The 21,164-nt window shown below is 41.0% G+C and overlaps 1 long non-coding RNA gene across 1 annotated transcript in view; it reads left to right on the top strand.

Annotated features, from left to right (window-relative positions):
- Positions 1 to 21,164, top strand: part of LOC134006659 (uncharacterized) — a 102,922-nt gene that overhangs the window by 37,504 nt on the left and 44,254 nt on the right. Inside the window, exon 2 of the long non-coding RNA XR_009927959.1 lies at positions 10,873 to 10,928. This is a non-coding gene — a long non-coding RNA (uncharacterized LOC134006659). The remainder of the gene's footprint in view (positions 1 to 10,872; positions 10,929 to 21,164) is intronic.

Raw genomic sequence — 21,164 nt, 5'->3', positions numbered from 1 at the left:
ATGCATTTTAGAGATTCAGCTTGCCTTGTCAACCGCAAGAACATTGGAAGCTTTAAATTCAGCATGCATATATGTATGGCTGGGCAGTGTGTGAAAAACTGTTACTATGATTTTTCATTTTACAGCACGATACAAAATGAGTCACTATTTCTTTTGAGATTAAAGATTCACTTACTCTGAAGATCCCCTCGTAGTAGATGCTGTGATCAGCAAACAGAAACAATCTATTGGAATGAATAAATTGTCTAATATTAAATATGAATCTTCAATGTTTGTACATGTGCTTATAGATCTTACAGCGCGAGATGTTTACAGTTATGTGAGTTCATCAGTTAAAATGCCTTCTGACTGTGCCATCCTGAATATTGTAGAGCCAGACCGATATATTGGTCAGCTGATATTACCCACTGTTGGTATTGGCCCCCAAAAATCCAGTATCGGTAATTCCATATATTCTGTATATCTATAAGATTATCGGTTCATATATCGATATCCGAATATTGGATATCCCAAGGTAGAACCACAATGATCCCCAATAGCATTATTTGTATTAGCCATCAGTAGTCAGGCCTTAGTGCGTTACTGCTTGTTTCGGGGGCTCGGTCTAATTACTGGTTTTTGACGCTTTAGTTGTATGTGTTTTGTCTATGTTTGCACATGTTTTCATCAGTTATGAAAATATGTGACCAACCTGTTTGGTGCCCTTTGAGACCGCGTCATCCACCGCACGATGAAACGCGGCTTTAAGGAGGCAACATAATTCTCATTATACCTCATTTATTCACAACACGTCTTTTCATTTAAGGTTGTTGTGACTGTGGAGCGTTCTGTATTCATGTCATCACTGTCTGAAAATTCACTAATTAGTCCGATATATGTGTTGACGGAGTTTGCTGAAACCTGAGCGTCTCGCCGCTTTAGTACCGTACGCTTATATTCATCATTTACACTGATCAGCCACTGTTGGAGGAGCTATATAATTTGTTTGCCCACTCATGTGTCACATGCAATATGTCAGACTCCACTGATCGCATGTTGACAAAACCTTAGGAAAAAATGCATCTCACAGCTGCACCCAGCCTTCAGAATTACACTGATTGGCCCGAGGTAGAAGTACAATTATAACTAGCATAGCCTGGATCTTTGTTAATCACCTTGTTGCCTAGCAAGAAGTGGGTGGGGGGCACTTACCTGCTGAAAAGCACAATGAAGACGGCATATTTCCTTACTGAAGAATGCCTGGAGAGCATCGTGCTCTCTACACACTCATTATGAACTGAGAGGTCACGGAGGCGAACTAGGGAGATGTGACCCATTTCTCTCTCATGAGAGCAGCTGCTCTCAGTGCTAAATCAAGAGGAGGAAGAAAAGAAAAAGTGAACAGGACACATTATAGTTTGTTATTCAGGATGAATAATTTCTCTTTCATCTTTACTGTCCACTGGTTATGAGATGTAAATGTGAGCTTTAAGTGGATGTGTTATGAATTGTGTAGATGGATGCTGAGCGAGTCTCCATCTGGGTTGCATTACTTTATTCAACCAGTATACGGAGGACAAAGGGAGGAACATGTCTGTCACATTATTCAAATATAACTTTTTATGCATTTATGCTTCTTTTTTTTTATATTTATTTTTGGGCTTTTTGCCTTTATTTAGTCAGTCGCTGGCAGAGATGCTGACAGGAATCAGGGAGAGAGAGAAAGGACTGACCTGCACCATAGGTCCCTGGCTGGATCCACAACAGGGACGCTTCGATTATGTGGCATGCACTCTAACCACCACCAGGGCGCTCCTGCATTTTGGCTTTTATTGAATGGAGGAGACAGGAAACAGAGGGAGAGAGATTGGTATAAAAACACACTAGGGATGATGCAGTTTTGTGGCATGTGCAGTAACCATTAGGCTACTGGGATGCTTTCAGGACTCTTGGAGAGTTTTAACCAGAGCCCGGCCGATATATTGGTCAACTGATATTATTGGTCGATCACAAATATATAGTTATCAGTGTTTATACCGTCTGATGTGCCAATAAGTATTTTTTTATTCCCTAACATCTGTATATGCCCCAAAAAATCCACTATCAGTCAGGCCCTAGTTTTAACACCTTTAAGGGCAAGTTTAAAAATTAAACTGAGGTTTGCTCCCATCTGGACCAGAGCTGAATCCGGTGTGACTCATGGGTTGTTATTCATCCCGAAGCTCCGGCTCTGCTCTCAGCACTCAACAGCCGTCTGTGCCTCTGCTCCGTCTGCTGGGTTCATAAACATCTCACACGCTCAAAACAGCGCTGCGACATCGCTCGTAATATATCTGGACACATTTTCATGAACTAACATACTGCGAGCAAGTATGTTAGGTACTGTCTGCAAACTGTGTGTGTGTGTGTATGTGTGATTGTGTGTGATTTAAACCCACGTCACTGCTTTTTTACTAATATCTGAGTGGGCATTTCTATTTGAAACAACCTCAGATGGACTCATCCTCTAACATGACTCACTAATTGACACTACTTGGATTAGACTTTCAGAAACAATGTAGATTGTCAGTCAAAGAGTTTTAAAACGCCTATATTTGAGCTTTTTTAATTAAATTCAGAGTAATGTAATTGCTTTGAGGTTTAACACAAGTGTGGTTTCTGTGTAAGACAGACAGCAATAACAGGCCGGCTTTCCACTGTCACGAGCTGACATTTGCCTCCGATGATGACTGCCAAGACTGAGAGAGACCTAAATCTTTGTTTGAGGACTTAATTGACAATACCTCAGATCCAAATGGGACTCTTAATTAGAGCTTTAATAAAGTCGTGTGCGACGAAAAGGCCAACCAATTAAGCCTATAGTCATGTTAAAAAAACACCTAGACGGGCCTCTCATCCAGACAAGTGTACTGTGTGTTGTCTGCTCCAGGTGCATAATTAGTGTAATCAAGATCTAGGCCATTTCCTAATAGATCTGGGTCATTTTCATTAAAATAAAAAAAAAGTAATCCCAACGCTCCATTCCTACATCGCCACTCTCAACAGGAACAGTCTCATTTGTTGTCTCTGGATTGTTTGAATATACAGCAAACTTTCATCAGAAAATTTTGCTCAGACTTTAAACTCACAGCAGTAGAAGTCAAGGTGGGGTCAGGTCCTGTTTTGAGGCAGTTTAAAGTCATTTCTTGTTGAGGCATAAACCAAAACAGTCAGTTATGTGTAACTGCTTGATCTATTATTTCTTTCATTCTTATACAAATGTATCAGCCCCTGAAACAGAATGATACAAACTCCTGAAGCTTGGATAGCCTTAAACTTTTTAAGTTCCAATGAAAATAAAACTGAAATCTTGATTTTTGGAACCAGTAATGCCTGTGTTGCCCCTCATATGGACCTGAGCTCTCTGAGTCGGTATGTAAAACCCACTGTAAAAAATCAGACTGGACAAGCCGATCAATTCAATGGTGAAATCCAACTTTCTCCAGCTGAGGCTTTTATCTTGATTGGCCGCTGTGGCCACCTTGGTGTTGGCCAGGTTTCCCTTTTTCACGCTTACAACTGGTCCAAAATGCTGCAGCTCGTCTTTTAACAGGAATTGATTGATGTACACTATTTGATTTGATTTGATATACATGCAAGGAAGGAAGCAGGTATTTGTGTAGAGCTGGCAGCAGTTCATATGAAGCAACGGAGTATGGCTTCTGGTTCGACAGAGATTCATGAATATATGATGAACATGTTGTAGAATTTCAATTCAAACCGACTCTGGTGAGCAGGGGAGTGAAACGTGACCTTGAATTACATATCCCACAGCACGGCGCGGAGCACACCCAACAGCAGCGAGGGCCGTCTACGGAGCGTGACGCTCTCGTGAAATGATTGAAATAAGCGAAGACGGGGGGGAAAAAAAATCGAACATCATTTCCTTATCTGCCGTCTTATCTTCTGAGACTCCTCGGACAACGCTAACAACAGCTGACAGGAAGTTTTAGGGACGCCTTCGAGCTGAAAGTTAATTATCTTATTTTCCGCGTTGGGTATCTCAGGATCTGGCAGTGTCTGTTTCAACCTCTCAGGCCGGACAAAGACATGTTTTGAATTGTGATGGACCACCTCCTCCTCCTCCTCCTCCACCCCCTCCAGTTAGCAGCACTGATCGGTAATCAGGATTGTCTGCGTGTCAATAGGACTCAGAGACCGATCGCCAGTGGTGACAGACGTCTGTTTCAGCCGTCCGATCATTACCAGAGAGGAACAAATCATTACTTTACTTTCTCCATTATGCGAAAATCATCTCATTTGCTCATTTATTCGCTTAATTTTCTGTTGAAGGACGGCGGTTTATAGCTCCAAATCATGTCTGCTGTAATCACCTGTTCTCGAGACGGACTGAAAGTTGATTGGCAACCCGCTGTGAAAGGTCACAGGAGCCCTGCGGTGCCTGTGGAATTTGTGGATTCAGCTAAAAAATCTTTATCTCTCACAGAGAATCTACTGTAATGAGTTTGACCTCATCAACCTGGAATTTTGATACCACGTTACATATTTTTCAGCCTTTGAAATTAGGAGATAAAGCAGGATTTATCAGAGTTTGCTAGTTTTGTTTAAGGATGTTATATTCGTGATTAAAGGAGACTCAAAATCCTGAATATGCAGCTCATATAAATGTCATGAATCCCTGTAAATTGTTCCATTGTGGTTTCTTTTTTAACCGGATGTCATCACTTGTCAGACACCAGCATGTCCATGTAGACCCCATAAGGGTTACATTTTGGCTGCAAATATGGGTCCCAAGTGGGTTTGTCCATAGTTTCCATGGTTTCAGGTGGGCCCCAACTGTGTGAGACCCATGTAGGCCCCATGTGTTCGCCATATGGGGTCTAAGTGGGATCAGAATGGACCTCACATGGGATTCACATATGGGGCCCATACAATTTGCCCTGTTTATGCCCATGCCTGCTTAGCCCACTTACATCCCTTATAGGGCAGTCAGCCCACATGGGCTTCATATGGGGCCCATGTTACTGAAACCAAGTGGGACCCCAAAAATGTGCCCAGTTCAAGCCCATGCCCACTCAGTACCCATGTAGCCCGCATTTAACCCATGTGGGGCCCACATGGACATGCTGGTTAGGTAATAGGAGTGTCCAAATAAGAAGTACCACCTGTTAGGCTTCAATATTAAAAAAATCCAGTGTTTATTGTTAAGAATAAGGAGTGAGGTGGAGTGGACTCAAACGCAGCACACTGAGAATGTTTACTTCAGAGAAACGTAGATCTATCAGTCTAGATTAAGGTAAAGCAGAGCAGAGCAGCAGGGAGTGAGTAGTGAGCGACGCTGTAGCCGAGCAGGCAGGAGTGGACCTGGAGACAGCAGCGCTGGAGAGCCAGGCAGGCAGGCAGGTGCTTGGAGCGAAGCAGAGCAGCGAGCAGGTAGACAAAGAGGCGGGTAATGAGCGCGCTTGTAGAGGAGTTTTGGCAGGCAGGCAGACAAAAAAACTGTTGAATGGAGCTGAGCTGAGTTGAGCTGGCGGGTACAGAGGAGAGGAGTTGTGGAGAGTGGAAAAATACTTTAAGGGTCTGGAAAGCCTGAACATCTAACTTCCACAATGGGTGACAGAGCGCTGTGGTGGAAGAGAAGAGAGAGGGGCTGGGGTAGATACGCCGTCCAATCGATGAGGTAATGATGAGCTGGTGTGTCGGTCTCAGGCTGAGAAGGAGGAGGAGGAGGTAGGAACCACATAGACAGACACAAAAGGACACACATGAACACCGCGGGTACATCTCAAGTCTTATAATTGCATCTTTAGCACAACTGCGTCTTTAGTCTGTCCCACCAAGGATGCTCAGAGAGATGTGAGGACACCATGTGAGGAGGAAAGAAAAAAGGAAATATGATTGTTAGAGAAGTGAGACATCCTGTCCTCCAATGCATCACGCAGAGCAACGGCTGTTTCTCATGACGGCATCAGCTGATCACGGCTGAATCAGTCGGCTTTGACAGCTGTATAGACTTTTAATGGTGCTGATATTAATAAAAAGCTGCACCTGCACATCAATAAAAAACCATCATTCTATTTTTCTACCGTGTCCTGCTCAGAGGCAAAGGCACATTTCTACTGGGGGAATGCATTCATATTATTTATTCATTATTTGTGTCTGTATTTATTGATATACTGATTATGAATTCCTTGTTTAATCATTTAAAAGTATGATCAGGGTGTCTTCAGAATGCTCCAAATTATTTATCAGGGTAAATGTTTGAGGGAAAATGGAAATGATATAACTCATATCAAACCAGACACTGAGGAATGTTTTTAGCCTCACATGTGAGTGAATGGAAATGATGATGAATAATGTAAAATATAAATGTGTTTCGGCAGTTAATGAGGGAAATAACAGATGATGAAGAGAAAAGTCCTTTGAATAAATGAAGAAAGTTGTTTATGGTTCCTTTGTTGATTAGACTTGTAATTAACACAGATTTTGAACTAGATAGTGAATCAGAAAAGTAATAAATATAAAACTTGGGAGTGATACATTTGAGTTTAATCTTTAATATGTCTCCACTCAATGTAATGTATCAGGATCAGTCCAATCAGCTGCAGCATCCAATCAGTAACTGATTACCAATCCATGTTAAGACTACAATTAAGTCTGCTCTGGTGTAACCTCACTCATGGCTCCTCAGAGATCCAGAAGTAAGAGCTTTGAGACAGCCTTTGGAAAATGGCGAACCAGAACGAATTCAGCACAAGCGAGGAAAGATCAAATCAAAGAGACTTGAGATGTGCCCAGAGAGACACAGAGAAACAGAGAAAAACAGCAGACAGAGCTTATTTTAAGTGGTGAGGAGTGAGACTTCTTTAAGTTAAGCAACAGGTGATTTTTTTTTTTTTTTTTGTTCATGTCATAGTCTCTCAGAGCATGGTTGCAAACTCTTAAGGCCCCATTTTAACGATCTATGGCGCAAGTGCCTTTGGGGCGTATCCAAATCCACTTTTGCTATTTTAACGGCTGAAAACGGTCACTGTGCCAGGCGCATGGTCTAAAAGGGTCGGACTTAAGTCTCCTCATTAATCATAAGCGTGTTTTGGGTGTAAACCAATCAGAGTGTCATCTCCCATTCCCTTTAAAAGCCAGGCACTTTGGCAGATTGCTATTATAACGGCGCATTCGTCAAGCAATGTGTTTCAATAATAAAACATGAGTCACTTTGGCTGAAAAGAAAGTTAGAACTAACCAGTCTGATGAGTGTAGAGGTGTGTGTGGTTATACTATAGCAGCCTGGTGTCATCAGCTGATTTAATAAACAGTGATTAGCTGTGTGTAATGGCACTGTGGTCTGTGGCTGCAGACTTCTCAACACATCAGTCCTACAGGATAAACAGCTGGATAACAGACACTGTAAGAATCACACATTTTTTTTGTATGTTTGTGTGCAGCTGCCTGTCCCTGTGTGTGTAACAGGCAGAGTGTACATTCATTGTGCACCCGCCTATTAAACTCTTGATAATGGACTCTTAAAATAACAGTGAAATATGCACCAGTGACTTCAGACCGGGTTTTTTTTGGGTCAGTGGGACCCAATGAGATTCCTCCATTAGTGTTACACTATTGTCTATGTGTTTGTGTTTCCATAGTAACCTACATCATACAATATGGGTTTGTTGTTTAAAAAAAATTTGTATATGTATCTAATTGAAGCTTTTCTGCCTGCTACAAATGTTTTGCATAATTAACTAGAACTGCAAAAGTTAGACAATCAATCAATAATCAATTAATTATTTTAGTCATTTTTCAAGCAAATATGCCAAATGTTCTTTGATACCAGATACTCAAATGTGATTAAGATGAATTTAATCTTTTTTGAGTAAATTAAATATCTCAAGGTTTTGGATTTTTAACACTTCATTAACTCAACAATGAATTGATTCATCAAGCAAATAATCATTCGATTAATTAATATTGAAAATAATTGTTAGGCTCGGCTCTATATATCAAACATGTATTCTTATTGTGTGATTCTAAATCAAGTCTCCTGGACCTTTTTAAAGAGACTCAAATGATTAAGCTTGACTTTATATAACACTTACATATAGCAGAAACACCTGTATGATGATGATATAATAGTATAATAATGCAAGGTGATAAAGATCAAGTCCATAAGTCCATATATAGACATGATGATACGTTATTGAGCACTTTTAAAAAAAAATCTTTGTTGTTTAACCTCCAAAAAAAAGCAAATACATAAACATTTAGGATCTTAACTGACTGAAGTAATATTTTACATTACATTTTAGTGATGTAATCTGCATTAACCTCAGAACTTGGACCAAAACACACTTGCCGAAATCGACCCCGACTGAAATCACCTTCCCGATGATCGTCTCTTTTAATGGCGCGCAGACACAATAACAATCACACACCACAAATGATAACGGGGGGGGGGGGGAACTATCGCAAAGCACATTTTTATTGGGCTCTAATGGCAATTTCCGGCACTGAGCTCTCACAGACAAACAACGACAGGAGTATATTGGGAGGGGGAAGGAGGGGGAGAGGGGGAGAGGGACCCCCATCACTCATCACAACCTTAGAAATGATTTCCGCAGCAGAGAAACTGAGACCGGTTCTGTTCCCAAACGGGAAAGAGATACAAATTCTAATTATTGTTGGCAGCAGACACTAAAGGTGCATTTGCTTTCCTTTTATTATTCCTCGTTGTGGAATAATTAAGACCTATTGTTATTTCTCGGCCACCCGCCGTAATGATAGCAATAATTCATATTATGCTTATTAGCACGGTGACAGAGGGGGGGGGGGGGGGGTAATGTATTCTGAATGGCTCGATTTTCTTCCGGCGTCAGAAAAAATTATGTTAATAGCGAGCGGAGGCATGTTTCCACAATGAGATAAATGTATGAGGGAAATGTCTGAATTAGCTCGTGTGTGGCAAAGCAAGGATTGTGTGAAGTCCACCGCGCCGTGTTTGTAATGCGCTAACAAGTATCGCTCCGCATCTGTATACTGAGCCAATTTGTGAGGTGATTGCTCATCAGCTGCCTCCTCAGAGCGTCTGCGTGTGGGGGGCTCGCCAGCACGGACGCTGTATCGTACATGCATTGTGTGTGTGTGTGTGTGTGTGTGTGTGTTTACTTGTGTGCTCTCCCCTCGCTCTGAGTGCCATGTTGGAGCGTGAGAGGCTTCTTAATGGAGGTGTGTGATTACTCCGGAGCCGAGCTGACAGCCCAGTGTATCCAAGCTCCGATCGGGGGTAACTGACTTCATGCCAGGGCCGAGACATGCCACTCAACGTCCAAGGGCAGGAAGTTCTTTCCAATTACCCAGAGCGCACTGCTCTCTCTGCCTGTTAGCAAGAGAAGTGACAGCGCTCCATCCTGACATTGACGTGGCGTTTCCTGTCCGTCTCGTAACATTGATGGCAGCGTGATAGTCACACCATGATGGTCTCTGCACTTTGTTTGACTCTCTCTCTTTGCATTAGTGATGCAGCTCTGTGTGGATGTCTGTCAGTTCTCAGTCTAGACTGGAACTATTTATCACCAGCAGCAGCTTCACCTTTAGTTGTTCCGAACATTGATTGCTCACCTTTCAATGTGGTGCACACTAGGGCTGGGTATCGTTTAAAAAAGTACAATACCAGAAGGAGACCAAATACACCAGCCTCAGCTCTACCTTGTGTTTAGTGCATTTTACTTGCTAAATAAAAAGCTTCTTCAATAAAAACAAATATAACCTCGAAATACTGTTCTTGCTTTTAAAACTTCAGTTTTGGCAGGATATCTAAATTTCTAATATGCTTCTACTCTTTAATAAGTCTTCAAAGGATATTACCTTAAATTACTCTTCTTGCATTTTTGACTTTTTTAACCTTTTTAATTTTCAGTAATACTTCAAATGATGAGAGAAATGTCACAGAATTAATTGGTTGACCATTTCAGGGAGAACACGAACATTAGGTCACATTTAAATGATCACTTCAATTAAAAAAAAGACAGATGAAGATTCCTGAAGTTTACAGTAATTAGATTTTTAATATTCAGTTTTGTGTACAAACCATCTAACATATATATATATATAACAGTCTGTTATATCCTACCTTTTGCTTTCAGATTAAAAGTAATACTGTTGATGTGCCAAGACTGGTAATTGAAATATTTTCTCTTTTGGAATATTTAATTACACTTGTGTTATCTTGGTTCAGTGTCGTTCTCAAGGTAAAAATGAAAACCCGAAAAGCATTTTTGAAATTCATTTTGTGCAGGCGCGGCACGGCGTCCGCAACGGAAGCTTATTAAAACGAGCGAGAAACTCAATTTGATGCGAGAGAATTTCATTTGACCTTTTTTTTCGTGGCGTAAGTGGGTCTTGAATGATAAGTCTCATGAAAGAGCATACATCAATCGACCCCTTCCACCTTCTCCGCCTGTTTGTTGCCGTAGTTAGGCGGAGATAGCGGCGGTGGGCTGCGGCATACTGATGAGCCATTGGCTGATTGCACTTCAAACTTTTCCTCACGGTGTTTGTCGAGATACGTTTGAGCGAAGATCTTGATTTAATGCAGTTGGCATGAAGGAGGAGAATATGTGCTATTTAAAAATTCTAGCGTCATGTACCGTTGTTTTATTTTTGGACAGAATGGGTTCAACTTTGAACTAAATTAAAATGCATTTATTCATACTTACGAGATGCTTTCACAGATTACCTTCATTTGAAATGTTAAAATAGTCTTAAAGCTTTTGTATCACCTTCACAGTATCATCTAATCTCCTCTTTTCCTTTTCCAATATCCTCTCTCCAAAGTCTCATATCAGCTCTCCTGACCTGCCTGTACTTTTTCCCCCCCTTTTTTCTTTTCTTTTACAGAGATGCTATGAAGAGAGGGAGCCCATATTGTGGTGAATGAGAGCCAGCTGTGTCAGGTACGGTATGCTACACTGACCTCAGCTTCCTGTCCGTTTGTCAAATCGCTGCTCAGTCAGGGATGTAGCCTATTTCTGCTTTTTAAAAGGCTTTTCATAATAGGTAGACAGAGCAGTCCTGTATCTCACACAACTCTCTCTGCTGGAAGGAAGTCAGAGGAGAGCGACCACTGAAATAGAAGCCTGGGATAAAAGTTATTGTTGCCTCTGAGGTTCACTGCCTCAATCTCGCCATTTAATGAAGCAGAGGTTTTATCACCCTCCCATGCATTTAAGCCTCCTGCGTTCCCCTTTGTCATCAAAGGGAATTGCTGAATTAATTATTGAATAGAAAATATGGCGCATCACGTCAGCTCCTCTTAAGTCATTCCTGTTGCTCCACACGCTCAAGCAGCACACTAATCTAATGCAGTATATTATACATACATTTTAACATGTGACTTCAGTACATGAGATTGAGGAGGTTGTATAACTCAGTTGTTGTCTCTGATTTTGGTGACACCTTTTTTTTTAATTATGTCAAATTATGAACGCTGGCTTTTTGCATTTGCTTTTAATTCTGAATATTAAAGGAGACCTATTGTGCTTTTCCTGATTTTTCATATGACTATAATGTTAAAGTGTCACATGTTCAAGGTAAATGTAGCTAAAGTTTCAAATAATGAGGTAAATGTATGTAGATGTTAATCCCTGTACTGGCTTCAGACTGCTCTGAATGCTCGGTTTCCTGTGTTTTTTTTCTTCTTTCAGCCTCTGCTGATGTCAGCTTGTGTTGGATTTCCTTATATGGTCATCTGAGCCGCCGAAAATAGAGCTCCAAATATCTATGCTATGTGAAGTTATATAAGCTGTATGAAACAGAAAGAGCAGGAAATGTTGGGTTTGCAACAGTAGTAACTTAACACATGCCCTGCAAGACTTCCTGTAGGCTAACCAATAAGAAGAGAGTGGGTTCTTTTGGAGGTTGCCTTAAAGAGACAGGAGCTAAAACTGCCTTTTAGAGACAGAGGCTGAACTGAGTAGCTGAATAAAGAGATAAATAAGATACATTTTTGAATCGTGAATCATGAAAAGGTACTCTAGTGGAGTCCAAAAATACATTTATAAAGCAGGAAATGAGCATAATAGGTCCACTTTAATGATGTTTATCATTAGTTCGATCATTTTACTTAATAAGCATTGTAATGAGGAGGACCTTTATGCCAGTACTGTGAGCTAATGATACTGAGCCTTGCTGTGGGCTGAGCTGACACACATACACACACACACACACACACACACACACACACACACACACACACACACACACACACACACACACAAAGTGGTACAACCCTACCTTGATGTGACCTGTTCTTTGTATAGTTCCATATCTCATATCCTGCTGAAGCATTGTACACCAGACAAAGGGCAAAAAGTCAAAGGACAAGGAGAAAGAGTTTTATCATGAGCTGCACATCTCAGCCATCACTGAATTTAAGACAATGATTGGATAGAATTAAGTCCTAATTGTATTGCCAAAATTAGCCAGAAGACTTAAGTAGGACTTATCAAACGATCAAATGGTGCAGAGTGGAGCTGAATAATAGAACATGGAGGTACGGTCTATTGTTGTGGTTGCTTTCAGAAAATAAAATGAGTAGTTGGATAAAGGTCAGGCTTGTTATGCTTCTATAATTCACTGTGTGCAAGCTTCCACAGAGCAGCCAGTCTGCAAACTATGTCATGAAAGAGTGCATGTGGCATTTATTTGGTGGATTTGTTAGTTGTGTGTCTTGTTTTTGTTGGAAGTGATTCAAATTAGGAATATGTTGTCTCTTCAGCAACCTTATTCTGATAGAGATGGATCACTCTGCCCATGTACTTCATGTTGTGTTGTGTTTTCATTCCACTGTCATGGATTGATACCGTTTGACATATGAACAATGTGTAATCTGCTGAAGGGAAGATGAGCTCATGACCCTAACAGTAGGAGTCTGAACAAGAGGTTTTCATGGACCCGCTCGATTTCTACATAGTAAGGCATTACCTACGACTCAAGCATGATTGAAAAATGATACTCAATCTAATCTGGAGTCCAGTTGTATTGCCATAGGTTGTCCTGTCAGCTTCTGTGTATATTATAGAAAAATAACTTAGCCCCAATCTTTGGTTTCTATGTTGCTAAAACATGGAGGGATGTTTGGTAAAGATAGATTTACATTATCTATCATAAAGTATCAGGTCTCTATCAGTCTATCAGTGTGATTTAAAGTAGGGATAGTGCAGCAGTTTCAAGTTCAAGCACTTTATTGTCATTGTATAGCACAGCCAGCATTTAAAATCCAACACAAATACATTATAAATATAAAGTAGAGCTAAATAGTGAAATAATCATACAAAATAGTTCACAATATTAGCAATGATGCCAGAGTCAGTGCAATATCCCATTCAACATTTTTTTACTTCTGTTATTATGAAGCACATTCCTGCAATTTACTTTCCTATATTTTGGGACATATCAGCTCCACTGCAGCTCCACTACTTTTGCCATAGGTCGTCCTGCCTATGATAAATCATTGCTTTTACTTTTTTAACAAAGTAAAGCAATGATTACTTTGTGAGCATGCTAAAACATAGACAAGGTTCACTTCTCTCTGTCCTGCTGTATTTATAGACATGTGACCCATTGACTCACCTATGGACCTATGGATTATGGGAAATGGTGTTTGTTAAAAGCAGCCGAAAAGAGATTTACATACTGTAAGTTACTATAAATCTCAGTTGGATTGTGAGTGATGTTGCTGGACTCGAACCAGGGACATTGCAAGTATGTGCTATAACAAACTGGCTACGAGGCACTCCAAATGTTCAATTTTGACTCTCTGTACAAACATATATATAAAAGTAAGAAATAGCATTCACTTTTTTATTCGGGGTTGAAGAAACTCTGATTCCTTCCCACTTCTAAAACCAAACTCACACCCTTGCATGTACTGTCTCAGTTTTATAGACATACTTCTAACTAGGTCATGGAGAAGATGTAAGCAAGTAAGATGATAAAATGACAGTGTGTGTACTTTAGCTAACAAAGACTGACTCTCTGGAACAATAGCAACCCAAAAGTCCCCACAACTGATGTGGGAGGAAGTTCTTGTGATTTTGGTGTTGCTCTCGGGCATCTAAACAAAATCTGGATAATGTCTTTAAAGAAGAAAAAAAAAAACACATTAAGAAGAGCAGTGATTCCGCCTGCTCTGTCTCTTTACTGCGTCGTTCCTTCTCAGCGCCTCGCCGGTGTATGTGATAGCCCACAGAGACACAAACAGTTAGCATACATATGTCACATGCTCGACGCTCCGAGCCGAAGTTCTCATGCACGCTTCCTTAGCGCCACAGGCAGGGACTCTGTGGAAAAGGTCATCTTCCACACTGAGAAAAAAGGAAACTACCGCCTTTTCGCTCCCCTTCACTATACTGTTTTTAGCCACTGCTGAGCATTAATGACTGCCGCACACTCCCACTCACCTAATCACCACTCAGCATGCCAAATTAATACATGAATCATATTACTCATTTGCATATAATTAGCATTTTCTAGCCTTCAAGAGTATTTTAACATGATGTCATTTTTAATTGCGGCATCTCTGCAGCCAGACACATTGTGTTTCCAGCTGTGTGTATGATATTAAAAAGGACAAAAATTCCAGTTTCTAAAACCATGATGAGGAAAGTTTTAAGGAATTATGACCTAAATTAGTGGTACCAATATCCAGATCTCTTACATTAAAAAACATGTAATTTAATGCCAAACAACACATTTAGTTTAACTAGATAGTTGGAGTATCATTCTCATTAGTTTCCCAGGGAGCATACAAGATATTTGATATTTGAACTTTAATTAGATTTCAAACATCATCCAATCAGAATGCGGCCATGTTGAACCAGTGCCAAGCGTGAAGCATTTTGATGACGTTACCAAGGAAGAAGTGTGAAGCTTCTGGGAAGAAAGCAGAAGGATATGTAGGCTGGCATGTATTATAGAACTATTTATCTTAACTTTTGAAGGATATAAGCTTAATTCAAAGGCGAAATCTTCAGAAATTGGGACCAAGTGGGACTTATCTTGGACTTTAGTTACTTAAAATAAAAATCCTGAAAGTCTTAATGTAGTTTCTGTAGTCTGAGTCACATTTTGATGGACATTTCAATAGATTATGTCATAGATGTGAGATACTAGACAAGTAAAAGAAGCAAAATACATACTGTGTTGTGCTGTGCAGTCTTCATTATGGAAAGCCTGAAACTCTACAAACTGCTCATCTCACTATAAACAGTAACTTTACTGGCTGTAATACACCACTGGCCTGTATGTGTCTGGTTCTGTGGTTATGTGCAGCACCATATTTCTCCTCCTTCCCCCCCCTGTCGCTCCACGTTAAGTTCCACTCTGTTACATTAAGATACCAGGAGCAGAAATATGCAGCTTAGCTCAAATCTGGGGCAGAAGCAGTGGCGGCCCTCAGGACCTACAGGACAGACCCAAGATTTGGTATCACGATCATAGCCGCTGTGTTCATTCCTGCTGCCGACATGAACACATTGTGGAGTATGTTTACACTGAATATTGAGGGAGAGAACATTGCTTTTCTTTCCGCTTTTGGAGGAATCAGATGTGTCAAGTACAAATATTTCAAGTACATGACCCTCCCTATCCAACGCAGCAATTACACGTCCAGCTAAATTGCTTTGAAAGTTAGTGTAAAACCTTGCGTTTGGAGATTCTCTACCAGTTTCTTCACTGCGGGTTGCAGTGAAGTTAGTTTCATTCGAAGTGCGCCTGAGGCCTTCAAGTCCAAGTGATTGCAGTGCTGGGACTGCATGTGGAGGACTTGGCTGAATCCCTGCTCAATGAGAAGTGTTGTTGGGAAAGCAAGAAGAAGCAGCCTGGTCTTCTCCCAGAGAGTGGAGTAAAGAATCGAGGCGCGTTCTTTGATGGAGGAGTATGCCTGAAGCACCAGAATATGCTGTTACATATAAAACAATGAAAAGCTGCGCGCAAGCGATAATAAAAAAAAAAGTAGTTTTCTCGTTTTTAGCAGGGAAAGCCTCGACAAAAAAGGTTTCAGATGATGGTGCTAAAAGCAAGTCTAATAATAAAACTGTGAAAATGTGCATTTGAATGTAGGAGTAAACTAGCATTAAAAAAACAGACTTCTCAACGCCCCCCTTTCAGAAATATTGCTTCCAACACCCCCCACCCGCTATTCTCTGAGCGCCCCCTGGAGGGCAGCACCTACCCCGCTGAGAGACACTATCCAAAATTTAATACAAGAGATTTTCACCCATCTGGTTCCACTGGGTTGCTTGGACCATATTTTTTGCAGCATCTTTTTCACTGGATACAAGGAAAAGAAAACAAAAACTGGGCTTCAAAGCTGCGTCTAATCACACACTACAAAGGGCCGGCTGAAATTTTCTGCGCCACACAAGTCGCGCTGTGGAACATGAAAGTCAAATCCAAATGCATGAGCGATTCATGCATAACCTCATGGTGAAATATTTAGTGAAAGCTATATTTCTGTCACCAAAAAAAAAAAAAAAATGCAGAATGTGTTGATGGGCCTTGGGGAGGAACAGTCTGTATCTAAAAGGCAATGCAGCCTTCTTTGAACTGCTTCCACTATTTCCCAGATCAGGACTGTGGGAGTTGCTGTGAATTCTATATGAATATGTGCAAACAGTTAAAAGGAAGTCCATTTTGCATCACTTAATATAGTTCTTTCATTTATAAATCGCAGTCCCTTTAAATATTCGATCAGCCCACAAGATCATTTATGAGACATGCTGGATGATTTGATTTCTTTGTCCCGATTTGATTAGTGAAGCAGAAACTACATAAATACACTATGAAGAATTATGGTTAATACACTTCAGTAGTTTTAGTGGCATCCTTCTGAATATAGAGTGCTAATGTCATTTAACTCAAGATCTTAGTGTCTTTGTGTCATTGTTAGCTTTTTTAATTGATTATCGGACCCCAAAAGCCAAACTCAAAAAAATGACTTTTGATTTCATTATGATGTTGGATATCAAATGAGTATGAATTTCAGAAATTGCCAAATTAATTGTCCACCCATTCCCTCTATTAGTCTACAGTGTTGGGCTAATTGAACAGTACCAGGCCAGAGATCCAGCTGCTGGAGCTATTTGCATAGCTTCATCATAATTCATCAAAGACACTTCAGCAGGCGCTTTATCATGTCTCAAGACCAATTTCTCCATCTTATTTTTTTCTCCCTCTATGAATACATTACACCGCCGACTCATACATCTTCCCCCAGCTGTCCTTGCATTGAGCGGTAGCCCCCGAATGAAGTGCGAACACAGGCCCGCAGTTTGTCACGCACTGTTTCCCGGCTGCTGTGTGTTCAGCGTAAACAGCAGCCGAATGCAGCTAGATCTCGGCCAATGGCGGTGAGTTATCCGGCCGGGTCACAATGCTCAATGCAGTCGTGAAGAAAAACCTTTGAGATTAACGCCTTTGTCTTGACGCGGAAGTTGTAACTCATTAGTCGATTTTCGCTGATCAATCACGGTTGAGTTATTGCGGGTCATTAGGAAAGTAAACCTTGGAAACTGGCCTCAGGGAGAAATCCATTTTGGCGCCATGGGAGGTAAAGGGTTGATGTGTGGAGACAGACAGATGTGTGAGACTGTAAAGACTCAACTACATATAAAGGCTTTGATTGTCAAGGAAAATAGTACCTTATCCCCAAAGAAAGAGGTTATTCAATCAATGCTGCTTCAACAATAGCAGCTTCTTTTGTTACATTAAACGAGCTGCACTTGAACTGTTGGCAGATTTACAGACAGGAAGGCGGTGACACACACACACACACACATACACAGATGGACCTCACTATTTTCAAGTAATGATAAAACTATTAGACCTCCATTGCACGGTTGACTTCCTCACTGACTGGCATTGTTTGGCATTATTCCATTTCAAAGGGTCTATTTGTGATTATGGCATTGGAACAACAATAAGGCCTCTTAAAGTGTCTTCAGATCAATGAAGTGAGTCTTTTATAAGCTTTCCAAACATCACAGCGGGAAAGGGCAATCTCAGAAGATTATACTTGTCAGAATAAATGAAAGTGTGGCGGGTGTTTCAATTGGCGAGCAGCGAGAAACCCTCTGATTCGAGTAATAACGTCTCACCGGTTAGAAAACAGAAGCCGGAGGAGAGGACTGTGCACGCACTTGAGTTCTTCCTCCGCCGTGCACTTGTTGATTTATAACGTGTGTCTGGGTTCAGATAAGCGCTCTGTAGGATGGAAAGGTGATTAATTAAAGCTCACAGTTATTTGTCTCCCTGCAGGATTTCACCTGCCGCACTCCCTCCGCTGATTTTGAATCATAACAGGAATCGACCGGGCTGAAGATCACTCCAGGGTCGAGTGATTAATGCAAATAAGGGTTACATTTAACTTGTTGACGGGTGTAGGTTGCTGGGTTAGGACAGCTCTAGTAGCGTCAGCTGAACTGCCAGTCACCCATTGTAGATCACTATACATCCACTGAATTAATACATTTCAATCAATAGTCTCAATGTCATCTAGGAAACAGGACAAACAGGTTAAACCCTTTTAAGGAAGTATAAACTATACTGATACTGTTAACTATTTTAGGCACAACAAATAGGCCTCTGGACCAGTGTTTCCCATGGCAACACTTGATATCTAATCAGTGTTACTAGATGCCACGCTGTCAACTTCCATACTACCTGGAGAATAGTACACAGCAGGAATGTCCAAACTATTCCTTAAAGGACCATGTAGCTGCAGGTTTTCATTCTAAACAATCAGGAGCACTACAGGCTTCATTTATTTAATCAACTGATCTCAGTCTTCAGACTGATTGGTTGAATTGTGTGCTCTTGATTGGTTGGAAAAAAAAACCTGCAGCCACAAGGCTCTTTATGGAATAGTTTGGACATGCCTGGTATACCGCAACGCCTATGAGTGTTGATAAAAGACAAGTTCTCATAGTGTTAGCTAAGGTATCTGTCCTTGTCCCTCAGTATTTAACATTGAGGACAATCCCACTTTCTGTCAACCTTCTATTCAACTGACAAAGTGGAAGGTAGTCACCGTAGCTTGTTAAAGTTAACATTGATTCCCTTTTTATTTATTTCAACTCCTGCTTACTTATTATCAGCCCCCAGACAATCAGTACAATGTTGTTCCTGCATTATAGAAAAGAGGAGGGTCTACAGTTACTTTATAGGTCCATTGGCGTCACAAAGTAACATACAGAGTAACTAGTAAGTAAGGAGTGCTCAGATCACAGATGGAGGACATAGGTGCTCCAGTATGTGTGGACATTAGAGTTGAAGTCAAGTTATATTTACGACTTTTAGTCATGGTCCACAAAAATATTGCACCAATCAGTCACCGAGCACACATGTATACTAAGATGAATTTTAATTTCAGTGTGACATTAACATCTGTGAGGCCACTGAGCTCATTTGCATGAAATAACACCACTTCAGGTCTCTTCTTTCTGCTCTCTTCGTGTGTGGTTAAGCTTGTCCAGCTCTTTGTATTCTGTGGAGGTGGAGGCTATGCTGATATTTTTAGTTGAAGGTCAGAAGCATTACGAAGGATTTTTGAAGTTGCATGCATCAGGGAGCCCACGAGGCTGAAGACTGCAGAGCCAAAAATCAAACAGCCTGTGGCTTCAATGCACATGTACTCTTCTGCCTTCATTGTTCGGTCTCCAATTCCTATACTTCTCAAAGTAGTATAACTATAATAATCATTTGAAAGAGTTGTGCACATGCAAAGATAGTCACTGTGTTTTCCTGCAGGCGGCTTTGTCTTCAATGTTAAACTCCACTCGAGCCGAATCAAAAGCAGCCATTACAAATATCAATAAGATCAATCAATGAGTCTGCACTTAACCTGTCTTGAGTCGTGGCGGTATTTACCTCAACTCACAGGTTTTTATTGCTTTTAACCTTCTACCACAAAGCCAGGACTGTGTAGTACACTGGGCCAGCCTGCTGTCAACTGCTTCTCACCAGGAGGTCAAACCATTGTCCATTTCCTGTTAAGGTTAATATCTGTGAAAGAAGCAGCAAATAGTCTTTACGCGGGCCTTTGACACCGGCATTGTGCAGCGCTGTATAGAGCGGAGCCATTTCGGAGCGCTGTTTTGTTTATTGTGGAGCTGTAATACATATCCACTTGAGCTCGAGAGGGCTCTGCCTTGTCCTTGCCAGTCGGCATCTCTTGACAAATGAACGTTTCATTTATAGCGAAGGTCGCGAGCCGCGTTTGTTTTGAAATCGGCGGAGTGGATCCTACCCGCCCCATCTCCGAGTTGTTTTTCACCATGGCCCTAATTTAAAGTTTTTTGGCAGGCACGTTTCTTGGGAGGAGTCCACAAGCAGTCAGTCACCGGTGTGAGCTGTCTGCAGTTTTAACCACTTGTGTTTGGTTGGAATATCACACGGTGAAGCAGACGTCAATCCAGTAGAATAAAGGTTTTGATCCCCGGGGGCAATAAAGGTGTCAGAATGCACCAATCAAAGTGCTTGTCAGTACAGCGTCTGAAACACCTTTATACAATCAGACAAGCACTCCGAATGTGGACAACGTTGGACGTGGTTGCATCTCAGCCTTTAAGGAAAGCAATGTTAGTTCAGTGGTGCAAAGGTCTGTCAACACTTTGGTCCTCTGCATTGTCATTAAATTTGGTATTGATTGCCTCGTTCTCTAGGGCATCACTCCTATTGATTTGATTGATTTGAAGTCGACCTTTCCTTTAAAACCACCGTAAAGTCAAAATTTCCTCTGAACAACATTTTAGTCCAAACCAAGAAGGCCCAATGTCTATCCAGATGCCCGTTCATTATCTATATCTATATTGTCAGTAAAATTACAGAAAATAGTGAAAAGTGGCCATTGTCATTTCGTAGAGCTCATAGCAACGTCTTCAGATGTTTGATTTTGTCAAATCAACATTCTGAAATCCAAAGATATTGAGTTTACTGTCAGGTATGACACAGAAAAAGGCTTCAAATCCTTACATTTAAGAAGCTATAACCACCAAATATTAGGGCTGCGTATCGGTACTCGATATCTTTCTAAGGACCGAAATAAATCGCTAACAAGTAGTATCGAAACCCATCAAACGATACCTGCAATCGATCGTTTTTGCACCCAGAGCTTGAAAATATGACTATTT

This window comes from Scomber scombrus, chromosome 24, assembly GCF_963691925.1.
Source record: "Scomber scombrus chromosome 24, fScoSco1.1, whole genome shotgun sequence".
Lineage (NCBI taxonomy): Eukaryota > Metazoa > Chordata > Actinopteri > Scombriformes > Scombridae > Scomber > Scomber scombrus.
Note: the sequence above shows the minus strand (reverse complement) of the source record. Positions and strands in the feature narration are given on the sequence as shown.